The following is a 16099-nucleotide window of genomic DNA, read 5'->3' as shown; positions in this document are numbered from 1 at the left end:
TGCTGTCTCCCAGGCTGGAATGCAGTAGTGGTGTGATCTCAGCTCATATCAACCTCTGCCCCCCCGGGTTCAAGCGATTCTCCTGCCTCAGCCTCCCAAAGATCACAGGCATGAGCCATGGCTCCTGGGCCCCATGCTTTTACAAATGAGGAAACTGAGTCGTAGAGAGGGTTAAGGAACTTCCTGAATAGAAATAAAAAGTAGGAATGGGAATCAAACCTAGGCATTTGGGATCCAGTGTGGTGGCACGCACGTGCCAGTAATCCCAACTACTGGGGAGGCTGAGGCATGTTTCCACGACAACAGGCTATCTCACAAAAATGTAAGTGTCTCATGAGTCTCTAAGTCATCTCGGTTTAGGGACCAAGCCAATTGTCTCTGTAATGCTTCAGTTTTAATATATGCACTGTCAAAGTGAGCATGTATAAAAATGTACATTGTCAGCTATGATAATTAAATCCTTGACTCATCTGAACACTCCGCTATAACAGCAAGCATCACGTCATTCTGTAACTGTCTCTTAGCTGGTCCACCTCCTCTACCTCCTCCACTAAACCGCGCATTCCCTGACAACAGGGTTGACTTGTTCCCGTCTTAACCCCTTGTCTGATACAAGGTATTATGACCCTGGATATATACGAGTTAGATCATTTTGCAAGTGAGACTTGTACCATTTATAAGGACAAATACTCATTTTATATTTTAGTCTTACAAGGAAAAAGGCATCTGAGAAAATGTAGGGCATATGCAAGGGCCCCCACAAATTGAGCATAACACAATTCTGCAGATGTCTTGCTTTGTTATTGTTGTTTGGGGTTGTGTTTTTTGTTTTTATTTTTTGCTTGATAATAAGATTAAAGCCTCATATGTATGTCAGAAAGTAGGGTGGCTGAATCTAATATCTTAGCATGTCCCATATTTTAAGCATAGTAGCTGCTCTATTTTCCACATTAACTTGTTGATCATTTAAGTATCAAGATGCCATGTGGTCCAGTCAGAGAAACATGCATCTCACAACTAAAAGTGACTTCAGGCCAGGCGCAGGGGCTCACGCCTATAATATCAGCACTTTGGGAGGCCAAGGCAGGCAGATCACTGGAGGCCCGGAGTTCGAGACCAGCCTGGCCAACACAGGGAAACCCCAGCTCTACCAAAAATACAAAAATTAGCTGGGAGTGGTGGCGCACGCCTGTAAGTCCCAGCTACTGGGGAGGCGGAGGCAGGAGATTCGCTTGAACCTGAGAGGCAGAGGTTGCAGTGAGCCAAGATCGTGCCACTGCACTCCAGCCTGGGCAACAAAAAAACAGAAGAAAAAAGAAGAAGAAAAGCAAGGAAAGGAAAAGAAAAGAAAAAACAGAAGAAAAGAAAAGAAAAAGCAACTTCAAAATAATTCAGATCCTTCCCTTGTGTTTCTCAGAAGCCATGAAGTAGGGCCAAATAAACGTTCCAGAGCAGCCCTTATTAGAAACCCCTTTCCTTTTCTAATCTCATACTCTAGCTGCTTCAGTGCCTCCTTCTACACATTTTTGGTGCTCATCTGGATCAAAATGTTGGAATAACACCACAAATTTATCTTCTCCCCAATCTCAAACTCATAAAATGCTACTAAATTAATTTAAAAGGCAAAAACCTTCAATGGTAGAAGGAATAGCAGGCGGATCACACACAAGAGATTTCAGCAAAGCTCTGCAAGATGAGGAGCACCTGGAGAAGAGTAGCTACTGGGTGGGCTGAAGAAGTCCCAGCCAAGAGTAAGGTGTTCAGTGTAACACCCGGGAAGGATGTCAGCAAGTCTCGCACAAACTTAGAGAGACTTGGGATTCAGAAATGCTTGGTGGGAGTGAAATGCGAGCTGAAATAGAAAATTATGGAAGATGTCCATATGGAACAAGTGGACTCACCACCAACGTTCAAATCCACCCACTTCACATGCACCTGTGGAAACACCAACACCTGGGAACAATATATATTCTCTCCAGACTAACAATCAGATAACCTCTTTTTCAAGAAACTGAATGTTCCAGAGGAAAGAATTCTGTGTTGTAGCCTTTAGGGGCCCAGGATAATGGACAGCAGCCCTCCGGGTCACCCTGACGCAGAGACTTCCATGGGAGAAGCCCCACCTACAAAATGCAAAAGAGTGCAATCCCTAAGAAGGGGGATTTAGCAATATGGAGCAAAATTACATATGCATTTGTTCTCTGACCAGCAAGCTCACATCCACAAATCTATGCAAAAGGTACATTGACAAACTATGAAAAAGACATATATACAACAGTATTCATTGCAACTGTATTTGCAATAGCAAAAGACTGGAACCAAATGTCCATAGGAATGGGTTGACTAAACATTCAACCCAAAACAATGGAGAGCTCTGTAACTATAAAAAGAAACAAGGAAGATGCCTGTGAACTTCTAGGAGTTGATCTTCATGAAGTATTGTTCAGGGGCAGGGAAAGCCAAGCACGTTCCCTTTTGTTTAAGAAGGGGGAGATATAAATATAAAAACATATATTTATCTTTTGAAATAAACAATGAAAGAGTAAAACACAATCGATTTTTAAATGCTTATCTAAATATCTCAGTTAAAAGGTGGAAATTGGCAGACTCAATAAAAAAAGCAAGACCCAACTACTGTATATGTTCTTTATAAGAAATACATTTTATTTTATTTTATTTTATTTTATTTATTTTTAAGATGGAGTCTCGCTCTGTCACCCAGGCTGGAGTGCAGTGGCTCACTGCAACCTCTGCCTCCCGGGTTCAAGCGAGTCTCCTGCCTCAGCCTCCCCAGTAGTCGGGATTACGGGCACGTGCATGCCACCATACTGGCTAAATTTTTTTTTTTTTTTGAGATGGAGTCTCACTCTGTCGCCCAGGCTGGAGTGCAGTGGCATGATGTCAGCTCACTGCAACCTCTGCCTCCCAGGTTCAAGCAATTCTCCTGCCTCAGCCTCCCGAGTAGATGGGACTACAGGCATACGCCACCATGCACAGCTAATTTTTTTTTTTTTTTTTTTTTTTTTTTTTGTATCTTAGTGGAGACAGGGTTTTACCATGTTGGCCAGGCTGGTCTCAAACTCCTGGAATCAAGTGATCTGCCTGCTTTGGCCTCCCAAAGTGCTGGGATTATAGGTGTGAGCCACTGTGACCAGTAAGAAACACACTTTAATCATGAAGACACTTTGCAAGATCTACCATGCAGGGCGGATCACGAGGTCAAGAGACGGAGATCATCCTGGCCAACATGGTGAAACTCTGTCTCTACTAAAAATACAAAAATTAGCCAAGTGTGGTGGCAGGTGCCTGTAGTCTCAACTACTTGGGAAGCTGAGGCAGGAATATCACTTGAACCTAGGAGGTGAAGGTTGCAGTGAGCCGAGATCATGCCACTGCACTCCAGCCTGGCGATAGAGTGAGACTCCATCTCAAAAAAAAAAAAAGAAAGATCAACCATACAAACTCTAAACATAAGAAAGCTAGCGTGACTATTAAAATAGCAGGCAAGGTAAACTTCAAGAGAAAGAGTATTCCTAAAGATCAAGAAAGACATTTCATTCCAATAGAAAGGTTGATTCATCAAGAAAAGAACAGAACGATCTTAACTGTGCACACACCTCATAACGTAGCTTCCAGATACATGAAACAAAAATCGATGGTACTGATTTTAAGCACAGTTCTTGGCAACATTAGGAGGTAAGTTTCTCATTTGTCACTTTCAGAGTGCACCTGGAGTTGACAGCTGGCTGTCCTGAGCCTACCATCAACACTAACAAGTGTGCGCCACAATCCTCATGCCTCTCATTGATGCATGGCATCTGAGGGCCACAGCCACTGCATAAGCAAATGCCTCACTTTCCACATGTACCTTTTCCAAATTCACCGCAGGCCAAAAGCTTCATAATTTTGATGACACTGCATACCACGTATTACCATATCCCCCTCCCAATCATTAATAATGAGGTCCTTGAGATGACCTTAAGGTGAGTAATCCTACTCCAAAATTCTTTTTTAAGGGTCTGCTTTCTAGGGTCATGCCTGTTATTAAATATCTTGGTCAGAGCTTCCCAGACAACCGAACCTGAGGCAATCCCAAGGAGCTTGGTGTGGGTGGTGGGGAAGGAGGGAGAGCGATGGAGGAGGCACTACCAGCTGGCCCCTGCCTGTTAATGCACAGTCAGATGGGACCATCAGCTTCTCAGCACAGTCTGTCTGGAAGGGGAGAAATGGGGAAGAATTGATCAACTGGCTCTATCTTCACCAGTCAAAGCTTGGCCCTAAGGCTACACTGTTAGGGACACCCACTGCGGACCCACTGTGTCTCCCACCTCAGTGTGCGCCGGGAAACCCTCTGGGCGTGAGGGAAGAGTCACACAGTGTGGCATGAAGAGAGGTGCTGTCAAAGTGTGTCTGGGATGGTGATCAGAGCCCGTGAAAAGATGCTTCTAGCAGCAACAGCTAGACCAAGATGTGAGGCAGAGAACCCAGAATGGTGCATGGGAGGGGTCTGATAGAGAGAATCTACTAAATCTACACCTAACAGCACACTTAAATGTGAAACAGTCAGCGTTCTTCCCCTGGGGTTAGGAACAAGACAAGTTTTCCCGTGAGCACTGTTTTAATCAACAATGTGCCAGAGGTCAGAGGCAGTGCAAGAAGGCAAGAGAAAGGATAAGAACCATAATGGGCCAGGCGCATTGGCTCACACCTGTAATCCCAGAACTTTGGGAGGCCAAGGTGGGTGGATCACCTGAGGTCAGGAGTTCCAGACCAGCCTGGCCCTGAGGTCAGGAGTTCCAGACGAGCCTGGCCAACATAGTGAAACCCTGTCTCTATTAAAAATACAAAAAATTAGCTGGGCGTGGTGGCGCGCACCTGTAATCCCAGCTATTGAGAGGCTGAGGCAGGAGAATCACTTGAACCCAGGATGCAGAGGTTGCAGGAAACCGAGATCGCTCCACAGTGCTCCAGCCTGGGCAACAGAGTGAGACTCAGTCTCAAAAACAAACAAACAAACAAACAAAAAACCATAATGATTGGAAATAAATAAATAAAACTGCTGTGATTCACAGAAAATTTAAAAGAACCTATAGATTAACCATTAGTATTAATAAATGAATTTATTAGGGAATCTGGAGATAAAAGTCAGTTCAAAAATCAGTTGTATTTCTATACGGGAGCAACAAACTAATAGAAAATGAAATTTCAAACTAAATACCATTTGCAACAGTATGAAAAAGCATCAAACATTTCCTGAATCTGGAACCCACAGGTGTACATCGAGTCACTCAAGGCTGATCATTTAAAAGCAAAAACAAAAACAAAAATACCTACATTGCAGAGAGCAAGAGAAATGGGCTCTAGAGCTCATCTGTACTGTAAATTTCCCTCTACCCATGTCCAAATCCATCTAAATAAACCAGTGGTCCTTCCTGAAAGGTGTGCCTGAAAGTGTGATCAGACCTGTTATGTAGACTGAAAAAAAAAATAATGAATACAAATAGAAATAAATGGCCGGGCGCGGTGGCTCACGCCTGCAATCCCAGCACTTTGGGAGGCCGAGGCGGGCAGATCACGAGGTCAGGAGATCGAGACCATCCTGGCTAACACGGTGAAACCCCGTCTCTACTAAAAATTCAAAAAATTAGCTGGGTGTGGTGGCAGGTGCCTGTAGTCCCAGCTACTCAGGAGGCTGAGGCAGGAGAATGGCGTGAACCTGGGAGGCGGAGCTTGCAGTGAGCCGAGATGGCGCCACTACACTCCAGCCTGGGCGACAGAGCAAGACTCTATCTAAAAAAGAAAGAAAGAAAGAAAGAAAGAAAGAAAGAAAGAAAGAAAGAAAGAAAGAAAGAAAGAAAGAAAGAAAGAAAGAAAGAAAGAAAGAAATGCCACAAGACTGCTTCTGAAGGCCTCATGGGGAAAAGCCAAGAGTTTTATGAGTGGGATTAGACAGTCAAATTGCACATGACAACCGGAATGTGACAGAAGAGTTAAGAAGCATTCTCAACTTGGTAGTGGAGACACAGACGCACGGCATGGGAAACCTGTGCTCTCCCTTCCTTCCACTTAGACCTGGCGGTCATAGAATCTGCTCTATAGTTTGTCAGTCAAAAGGGGCAAGACCCAGAAGAGTTTTTCTCAGCTACAAAAGGAGAAAACTGTATGTCTTTGGCGGAATTAGAAAGAAATTCTCCCTCAGTTAGGTGGGAGCTATTTGAGCACCATCGCCCGCTCTCCTGCCCAAAGCCTTGGCAGCTTGCCTCCTGCCCGCCACTCATTTTGCCCACACTCCATTTTCTTTGTCTGGTATAAGTCTTCTAAGTTTGGTATTCCAACCATTGGTCCCATGTTCCTTGTCACGCTCTGCGAGGATCTTTAGGACTTCAGAAGCCTGGATTGGGCCAGGCGCGGTGGCTCACACCTGTAATCCCAGCACTTTGGGAGGTCGAAGTGGGCGGATCACCAGAGGTTAGGAGTTTGAGACCAGACTGGCCAACATGGTGAAACCCCATCTTTACAAAAATACAAAAATTAGCCGGGCATGATGTTGGGCATCTGTAATCCCAGCTACTGGGGAGGCTGAGGTGGGAGAATCGCTTGAACCCAGGAGGTGAAAGTTGCAGTGAGCTGAGATCGTGCCACTACACTCCAGCCTGGGTAACAGAGTGAGACTCCATCTCAAAAAAAAAAAAAAAAGAAGAAGAAGCCTGGATTGGCATGGTAGAGTTCTATGGCATTGTATCCACAAGGTTGTTGGGTTCAAGTGTCTAAGATTGACAAGCTTTAAAAAATTAAAATTAAAAAAAGCAACACCCTGTCACCCAAGCTGGAGTGCAGTGGTGCAATCATGGCTCACTGCAGCCTCAAACTCCTGGGCTCAAGCAATCCTCCCGCCTCAGCCTCCCAAACAGCTGAGACTACAAGCAAGCACAACACCACCCAGCTAACTTTAAAAATATTTTTTGTAGAGATAGGCTCTTGCTATGTTGCCGAAGCTGCTTTCGAACTCCTGGGCTCAAGTGATCCTCCAGCATGGGCCTCCCAAAGTGCTGGGATTACATCCTTGAGCTACTGCAGTATGACCTGGTTGGGAAGCTTTTAAAGGGAATCTTAGAAATGTTAGATCCCAGGAAGAATGGATGGGCTCTGAAGTATAAAAGGCAACTCAGAAATTAATGTGAATACATGTTTAAATGTAGCACTAGGCAGCTAGTCAATTGCAGCTCAACTCAGCTCTCACCTGGTTCTGTATGAATTACATTCAGTATGGCAGGTGGTATATTTTCACATGTTTTGTGAGGAAGTGCAGCCTCTAAAATGAGGTGTGCCCATCACCTTTTTTGGCCTTACGTGCCTTGGCAGAGTTCCCAAGCTGGGCCTTCAGGTTCACAACCTTGTGGAAGCCTCACAGGGTGAGGATTAAGTGAGATAATAGAAATTAAATGACTTTGAAAGAACATGGTGTACCTGCACAAATACCAAAAAATGTTTTAGGTTCTTTGAGGACTTCTTGTCATTCTTTTGTATTCTCCTTTCTCTTCTGCTTTTAGACGGAGTCTCACTCTGTCGCCCAGACTGAAGTGCAGTGGCGCAATCTCAGCTCACTGCAACCTCTGCCTCCAGGGGATTCTCCTGCCTCAGCCTCCCAAGTAGCTGGGACTACAGGCGCACACCACCATGCCCAGCTAACTTTTATATTTTTAGTAGAGACGGGGTTTCGCCATGTTGGCCAGGCTGGTCCTGAACTCCTGACTTAAGTGATCTGCCTGCCTCGGCCTCCCAAAGTGCTGGGATTATAGGCATGAACCATCATGCCCAGCCTGAGTCAATTTCAATTTATCCTTCACCCTCATCCCTCAAGCCAATCTCAGGTACCTCTTGGGAGAACCGCCTCAACCCCAGCAAGCACTGCTGTTATGACTCTTGTTATGCTTGCCTGGACCAGTGCGGTTGTCTACGATTGTTTGGTCGGTCCACCTGGAGCCTTTGTCCCTCTAGTCTTCCACTCCCCTCTACAAGATGAAGCTTCCTAAACCTCAGACCACATCATGCAGATACAGGAATGTTTCCTTGCCCCACAGTCTATCAGGTTAAAAATGTTTCCTTCTATTATTAGTAAATAGGATTTTTTTTTTAAATCAGGACGGGGCATGGTGGCTCACGCCTATAATCCCAGCACTTTGGGAGGCCGAGGCAGGCAGATCACTTGAGGTCAGGAATTCGAGAGCAGCCTGGCCAACATGGGGAAACCCCGTTTCTACTAAAAACACAAAAATTAGCCGGCCGTGGTGTCAAGCACCTGTAATCCCAGCTACTTGGCAGGTTGAGGCAGGAGAATCGCTTGAACCTGGGAGGCAGAGGTTGCAGTGAGCCAAGATCATGCCACTGCACTCCAGCCTGGACGAAGAGTCTAGAAGAAAAAAGAAAAAGAAAAAGAAAAACACTCAGGAATGGGTATTAATTTCATTAAATCTCTTTTTTTAGTATCTCTTAAACTTCTCATATCAGTAGGTCCAATAAGAACCTACTGATATGCCATATCACAGTAACATATTTTCCATTTTTATGTCATTTTAACCCTCCTGAGATAAACTCTTCTTCATGGTGATAGTAATTGTTTTAAATTGAATTCAGTTTGCTAGCATTTTGTTTGGGATTTTTTATGGCAATAATTCTCCATAATTAGGACTGTGCAGTAGAGGTAATTTTCAAAAAGCAAGCTGCACAGCCCTTAGTTTCCACAGAAACCCAAAATGTAGTTGTGGGTGGGAAGTAGGCAGGGAGGGGTTTGTGGTGGAAAGAGTGGGAAGAGGGGAAGGAAAGTAAGTGACTACAAGCTCCCCACTCTTGTTTCTACCAGCAACCCTTCATCTTTTACAGTCTTTTCACACTGGGGTTCCATGTGTGGTTTTTTGGTATTGACATTATCTGAGTAAAATAAATGAAATGGTTTTCCATCTCTTCATATGTGCTGAACCACTTTAAATAATATGGAAAATTATCTGTTCCCTAAAACATTTTAACTCAGATCCTTTTTTGCAGGGAGGGACAATGAGAGGGTCAGTAAGTTTTTGATAATTTTTTTAATTGACATTTTTGTTGAGATCATTGCAGATACACATGCAGTTGTAAGAAGCAATACAGAGAGGCTCTTTGTACACTTTGTCCAGTTTTCTCCAAGGGTAATAGTTTGCAAAACTATAGTATACTGCCGGGCACAGTGGCTCAAGCCTGTAATCCTAGCACTTTGAGAAGCAGAGGTGGGTGGATAACTTGAGATCAGGAGCTCGAGACCAGCCTGGCCAACATGGTGAAATCCCGTCTCTACTAAACATACAAAAATTAGCTGGGGCAAGGTGCAGTGGCTCAAGCTGGGCAGGGTAGGCCTGGCATTTTGGGAGGCCAAGGCAGGTGAATCGCCTGAGGTCAGGAGTTCAAGACCAGTCTGGCTAACATGGTGAAACCCTATCTATACAAAAATACAGGCCGGGCCTGCAGTGGCTCATGCCTGTAATCTCAGCACTTTGGGAAGCCAAGGCAGGCATAACACGTGAGGTTGGGAGTTCGAGACCAGCCTGACCAACATGGAGAAACCCTATCTCTACTAAAATACAAAATTAGCTGGGCATGGTGGTGCATGCCTGTAATCCTAGCTACTTGGGAGGCTGAGGCGGGAGAATCACTTGAACCTGGGAGGTGGAGGTTGCGGTGAGCCGAAATCGCGCCATTACACTCCAGTCTGGGCAACAAGAGCAAAACTCTGTGTGTGTGTGTGCATATATATATATGTGTGTATATATATATGTGTGTGTATATATGTGTATATATATGTGTGTATATATGTATATATGTGTATATATGTATATATATGTGTGTATATATGTATATATGTGTGTATATATGTATATATGTGTGTATATATGTATATATGTGTATATGTGTATATATGTGTATATATGTATATATACACATATATGTGCATATATGTATATATACACATATATGTGTATATATGTATATATACATATATGTGTATATATGTATATATACACATATATGTGTATATATGTATATATACACACATATATGTGTATATATGTATATATACACACATATATGTGTATATATGTATATATACACACATATATGTGTATATATGTATATATACACATATATACACATATATGTATATATGTACATATACACATATATGTGTATATATGTATATATACACATATATGTGTATATGTACATATATACACATATATGTGTATATGTACATATATACACATATATGTGTATATGTATATATACACATATATGTGTATATGTATATATACACATATATGTGTATATATACATATATACACATATATGTGTATATGTACATATACACATATATGTGTATATGTACATATATACACATATATGTGTATATATGTATATACACATATATGTGTATATATGTATATACACATATATGTGTATATATGTATATACACATATATGTGTATATATGTATATACACATATATGTGTATATATGTATATACACATATATGTGTATATATGTATATACACATATATGTGTATATATGTGTATATACACATATATGTGTATATATGTGTATATACACATATATGTGTATATATGTATATATACACATATATGTATATACACACACATATATATATACACACACATACAGGAAACATTCCTGTATCTGCATGATGTGGTCTGAGATTTAGGAAGCTTCATCTTCTGGAGGGGAGTGGAAGACTAGAGGGACAAAGACTCCAGGTGGACAGACCAAACAATCGTAGACATATATTTTTATATATATGTATAAATTAGCTGGGCATGATGTCAGGCTGCTTATAATCCCAGCTACTCCAGAAGCTGAGGCAGGAGAATCGCTTGAACCTGGGAGGCGGAGGTTGCAGTGAGCCAAGATCACGCCACTGCATTCCAGCCTGGGCAACAGAGCAAGACTCCGTCTCAAAAAAAAAAATAAAATAAAAAATAAAAAATAAAAACAAAAATAAAAGAAAGAAGTTTTTATTTCTCCAGGATAAATGCCCAACAGTGCAACTGCTGGGTTTTGTGGTGAGTGCATATATCATTTTATAAGAAACTGCAAAATTGTTTTCCAGAGTTGTGATATCATTTTATATTTCTGCTAGTAAATGCATGAGTAATTCAGTTTCTCTATTTCCTTGCCAGCATTTGGTGTTGTCATTTTCTACTGTAGCCATTCTAATAGATATACAGTCAGTCCTCCATATCCATGGGTTCTATGTTCATGCATTCAACCAACTGAGGATCAAAAATATATTTTATTTCAAAGACGGTGGTTGTGTCTGTACTGAATATGTTAAAAAAATTCTTGTCCTTATTTCCTAAATATGACAACTATTAACCTAGCATTTATATTGTATTAGGGTTTTCTTAACTTTTTTTTTTTTTTAAGAGACAGAGTCTTTACTCTGTTGCCCAAGCTGGAGTGCAATGCTGTGATTACAGCTCACTGCAGCCTTGAACCCTGGGCTCAAGCAATTCTCCCACCTCAGCCTCCCAAGCAGCTAAGACTACAGTCATGCACTACCATGCCCAACTAATTTAAAAAAAATTTTTTTTTTTTTTTTTTTGTAAAGACAGGGTTTCACTATTGCCTGGGCTGGTCTCAAACCCCTGGCCTCAAGCAATCCTCCCACCTCATCCTTCCAAAGCACTGGGATTATAAGCATGAGCCACTGCACCCGGCCTGTATTAGGTATTAGAAGTAACCTAGAGATGATTTAAAGTATACAGGAGGACTACATAGGTTAGCAGTACATAGGTTAGGTACACCATTTTACATCACGGACGTGAGCATCCGTGGAGTTTGCTGTCTGTTGGGGAAGAGGGGCGCTGGAACCAACCCCTCATGGATATGGTCGGTTCCAGCACCCCTCATGGAAATGGAGGGATGACTGTACAGGGCATCTCATTGTGATTTTAACTTGCATTTCCCTCATGGCTAATAATGTTGAACGTCTTTCATATGCCTATTTTGTCATCCTGTATCTTTTTCAATAAAATTTCTGTTCATGTCTTTTGCTCTTTTTCTAACTGGATGGTTTGTTTGTTTTTGTCGCTGTTGTTACTATTGAGTTTTGAGAGTTTTTTAAACCGTATTCCACCTTTATCCTCGGGAGACACATTCCAAGACCCCCCCCAGTGAATGCCTGAAACGCAGATGGTGCTGAGCTCTGTACATACTATGTTTTTCCTTCACTTACACACCCAGGATAAAGTGTAATTTATAAATTAGGCACAGTAAGAGATTAACAACAATAACTAATAATTAAGTTTTTTGGGATTTTTTGTGAGACAGAGTCTCACTCAGTCACCCAGGCTGGAGTGCAGTGGCGCGATCTCGGCTTACTGCAGCCTCTGCCTCCCGGGTTCAAGCGATTCTCCTGCCTCAGCCTGCCAAGCAGCTGGGATTACAGGCACCCGCCACCACACCCAGCTAATTTTTCTATTTTTAGTAGAGATGGGATTTTGCCATGCTGGCCAGACTGCTCTCGAACTCCTGACCTCACGTGATCCACCTGCCTCAGCCTCCCAAAGTGCTGGGATTATAGGCATGAGCCACCGCACCTAGCCAATAATTAAGTTATTATTAGTAAAGTGTTATTAAATAAAATAGGGGTTACTTGAACACAGGCACTGTGATACTGGGACAATCAGTCTGGTGACGGAGATGGCTGCCAAGTGACTTCCAGGTAGCTAGTGTGGACAGCGTGGATATCCCAGGCAAAGGAATAACTCACATCCCAGTGAGGGGGAGAGGACTGGCACGAGATTTTGTCATGTTACTCAGGACAGTGCACAATTTAAAACTTATGAATTGTTTATTTCTGAAATTTTCCATTTAATATTTTCAGATACTGACTGAGAGCAGATACCTGAAACCACAGAAAGTGAAACCAAGGAGAGGTAAGGATCACTGTATGTTCCAGATACTAGTCCTTTGCTGGATATTTGGTTTGCAGATATTTTCTCCTAGCATATAATTTGTCTTCATCCTTTTCATATGGACATAAACAGCAAAAAAAAAAAATATTTATTTATTTATTTATTTATTTTGAGACAGAGGCTCACTCCGTTGCCCAGGCTGGAGTGCAGTGGTGTGATCTCAGCTCACTGCAACTTCTGCCTCCAGAGTTGAAGCAATTCAGTTCTCCTGCCTCAGCCTCCTGAGTAGCTGGGATTATAGGCGCCTGCCACTATACCCAGCTAATTTTTTGTATTTTTCGTAAAGGCAGGGTTTCACCATGTTGGCCAGGCTGGTCTCTAACTCCTGACCTCATGATCCGCCCGCCTCGGCCTCCCAAAGTGCTGGGATTACAGGTGTGAGCCACCGCGCCTAGCCAAAAAAATTTAATTTTGATGCAGTTCGATTTATCAATTTTTTCTTTTATGAATCATGCTTTTGGTATCAAATCTAAACACTTTGCCTAGCGCTAAATGCTGAAAATTTTTACCTATTTTTTATCTTTTTAAAAATTATAGTTTTATGTCTACATCACATTGTACTCCATAAATGTATACAATTTTGATTGGTTAATTAAAAATAATATTAATAAAAAATCTAAATGGGTCATAGACTTAAATGTAGACATGGCAGAAGGTGAGAGGGCGAGAGAGAGAAAAGGGGCCAAACTTACCTTTTTATAATGAACCCACTCCTGGGATAACAAACCCACTCCTGCTATAATGGCATTAATCCATTAATAGGGGCAGAGCCCACAAGGCCTAACTACTTCTTAAAGATCCCAATTCTATTAATGTTATAATAGCAATTGCGTTTTTGTTTTGTTTTGTTTTTGAGATGGAGTTTTGCTCTTGTTGCCCAGGCTGGAGTGCAATGGCGTGATCTCAGCTCACCACAACCTCTGCCTCCTGGGTTCAGGCAATTCTCCTGCTTCAGCCTCCGGAGTAGCTGGGATTACAGGAGCCACCACGGCCAGCTAATTTATTTGTTTTTGTTTTGTTTTGTTTTTGAGACGGAGTTTCGCTGTTGTTGCCCAGGCTGGAGTACAATTGCATGATCTCAGCTCACTGCAACCTCTGGCCTCCCAAGTTCAAGCGATTCTCTTGCCTCTCGAGTAGCTAGAATTACAGGCACCTGCCACAAAGCCCAGCTAATTTTTTGCATTTTTAGTAGAGATGGGGTTTCTCCATGTTGGTCAGCTGGTCTCAAACTCCCAAACTCAGGTGATCCGCCAGCCTTGGCCTCCCAAAGTGCTGGGATTACAGGCATGAGCCACCACGCCCAGCGCAGTAATTACATTTTAACATAAATTTTGGAGAGGACGAACATTCAAACCATAGCAGGATAATACTAGCCTCACAAAATAACTTTGGAAATATTCCTATGCCTTCTATTTTCTGGAAGAAATTGTGTAAAATTGGCATTCATTATTCTTTAGATGTTGTTAGAATTTTCCAGTGAGACTATCTAGGCCTGGATATTTTTGCAGGGAGAGCTTTGAAATTGTTAATTCAATTCCTTCAGTGGTTATGGGACTAGTCAGATTTTCTGTTTCATCTTGGATGAGTCTTGATAGTTTGTGGTTTTTGAAGTATTGGTCCATTTCATAAAGTTGTCAAATTTATCACTGTAAAGTTGTGTATTAGTCCATTCTCAAGCTGCTATAAGGGCATACCTAAGACTGGGTAATTTATAAAGAAAAAGAGGTTTGGGCCGGGCCTAGTGGCTCACACCTATAATCCTAGCACTTTGGGAGGCCGAGGCGGGTAGATCACTTGAGGTCAGCAGTTCAAGACCAGCCTGGCCAACATGTGAAATCCCATCTCTACTTAAAATACAAAAGTTAGCCAGGCATGGTGGTGCGTGCCTGTAATCACAGCTATTCGGGAGGCTGAGGCAAGAGAATTGCTTGAGACAGAGGTTGCAATGAGCTGAGATCACAACATTGCCCTCCAGCCTGGGGGACAAGAATGAAACTCCATCTCAAAAAAAAAAAAAAGAAAGAAAGAAAAGAAAAAGAGGTTTATTGGACTCACAGTTCCACATGACTCGGGAGGCCTCATAATCATTGCAAAAGGCAAAGGAAGAGCAAAGGCATGTCTTACATGGTGGCAGGCAAAAGATCCTGTGCAAGGGAACTACCCTTTATAAAACCATCACATCTCATGAGAACAGCACAGGAAAACCCACCCCCATTACCCCATTAGTTGGTAATTTGTGTCTTCTCTTCTTTTGTTTTTGTCAATCTTACTAGAAGTTTATCAATTTTATTGATGTTTTTCCTAAGAATCAGATTTTTTTTTTTTGAGCCCTCTCCCACCCAGGCTGGAGTGCAATGGCACACTCTCCACTCACTGCAGCCTCCACCTCCTGGGTTCAAGCGATTCTCCTGCCTCAGCCTCCTGAGTAGCTGGGACTATAGGCACATGCCACCACACCCAGCTAATTTTTGTATTTTTAGTAGAGATAGGGTTTCACCATGTTGGCCAGGGTAGTCTTGATCTCTTGACCTCGTGATCCACCCACCTCGGCCTCCCAAAGTGCTGGGATTACAGGCATGAGTCACTGCACCCGGCCTCCTTTTTTCTAATGTAAGCATTTAGTGCTATCAATTTCCCACTAAACACTGCTTTCCCTGCATCCTACATATTACGATAGGCTGCATTTTTGTGTTCATCCTGTTCTACGTAATTTTTCATAGTCAGCAGTGTACATTATTTATTATTCATGATCCACTCTCATACAAATGATGTCGTGAAGAACTTCCATTTACCAACAATTCTGAACCATGTCTTGTGTAAAAAACAAACAAACAAAACAGAAATGTTCTCAAACTCAGGCGTACATCTGAAAACAACTCAAACAAACTTGGAGGAAAGTTAGAAAGAAACTATATTGGAAGGAGAAGGTGTAGGGACGCTGTCAGCTCAGCCATGTGTAGGTTTCTTGAAGGTCCAATCTTCTCATGTGAGAGAGAAAGTATGGAACATTTGCCAGCTGGCGCACACCAAATCAATCCTCTTTTCAGTATTGAAACAAACAGCAACTTATTAAAAA

General features: G+C 42.3%; 1 non-coding gene across 1 annotated transcript; it reads right to left on the bottom strand.

Annotated features, from left to right (window-relative positions):
- Nucleotides 1-315: 315 nt before the first annotated feature.
- On the bottom strand, nt 316-420 carry LOC112205649 (U6 spliceosomal RNA). The gene has a single exon (XR_002939749.1). It is a non-coding gene; the product is annotated as a U6 spliceosomal RNA (small nuclear RNA).
- Between the last annotated feature and the right edge of the window lie 15679 nt (nt 421-16099).

The sequence above is a fragment of the Pan troglodytes genome, chromosome 16, assembly GCF_028858775.2.
Source record: "Pan troglodytes isolate AG18354 chromosome 16, NHGRI_mPanTro3-v2.0_pri, whole genome shotgun sequence".
NCBI lineage: Eukaryota > Metazoa > Chordata > Mammalia > Primates > Hominidae > Pan > Pan troglodytes.
This window is presented reverse-complemented; position numbering and strand designations above follow the sequence as displayed.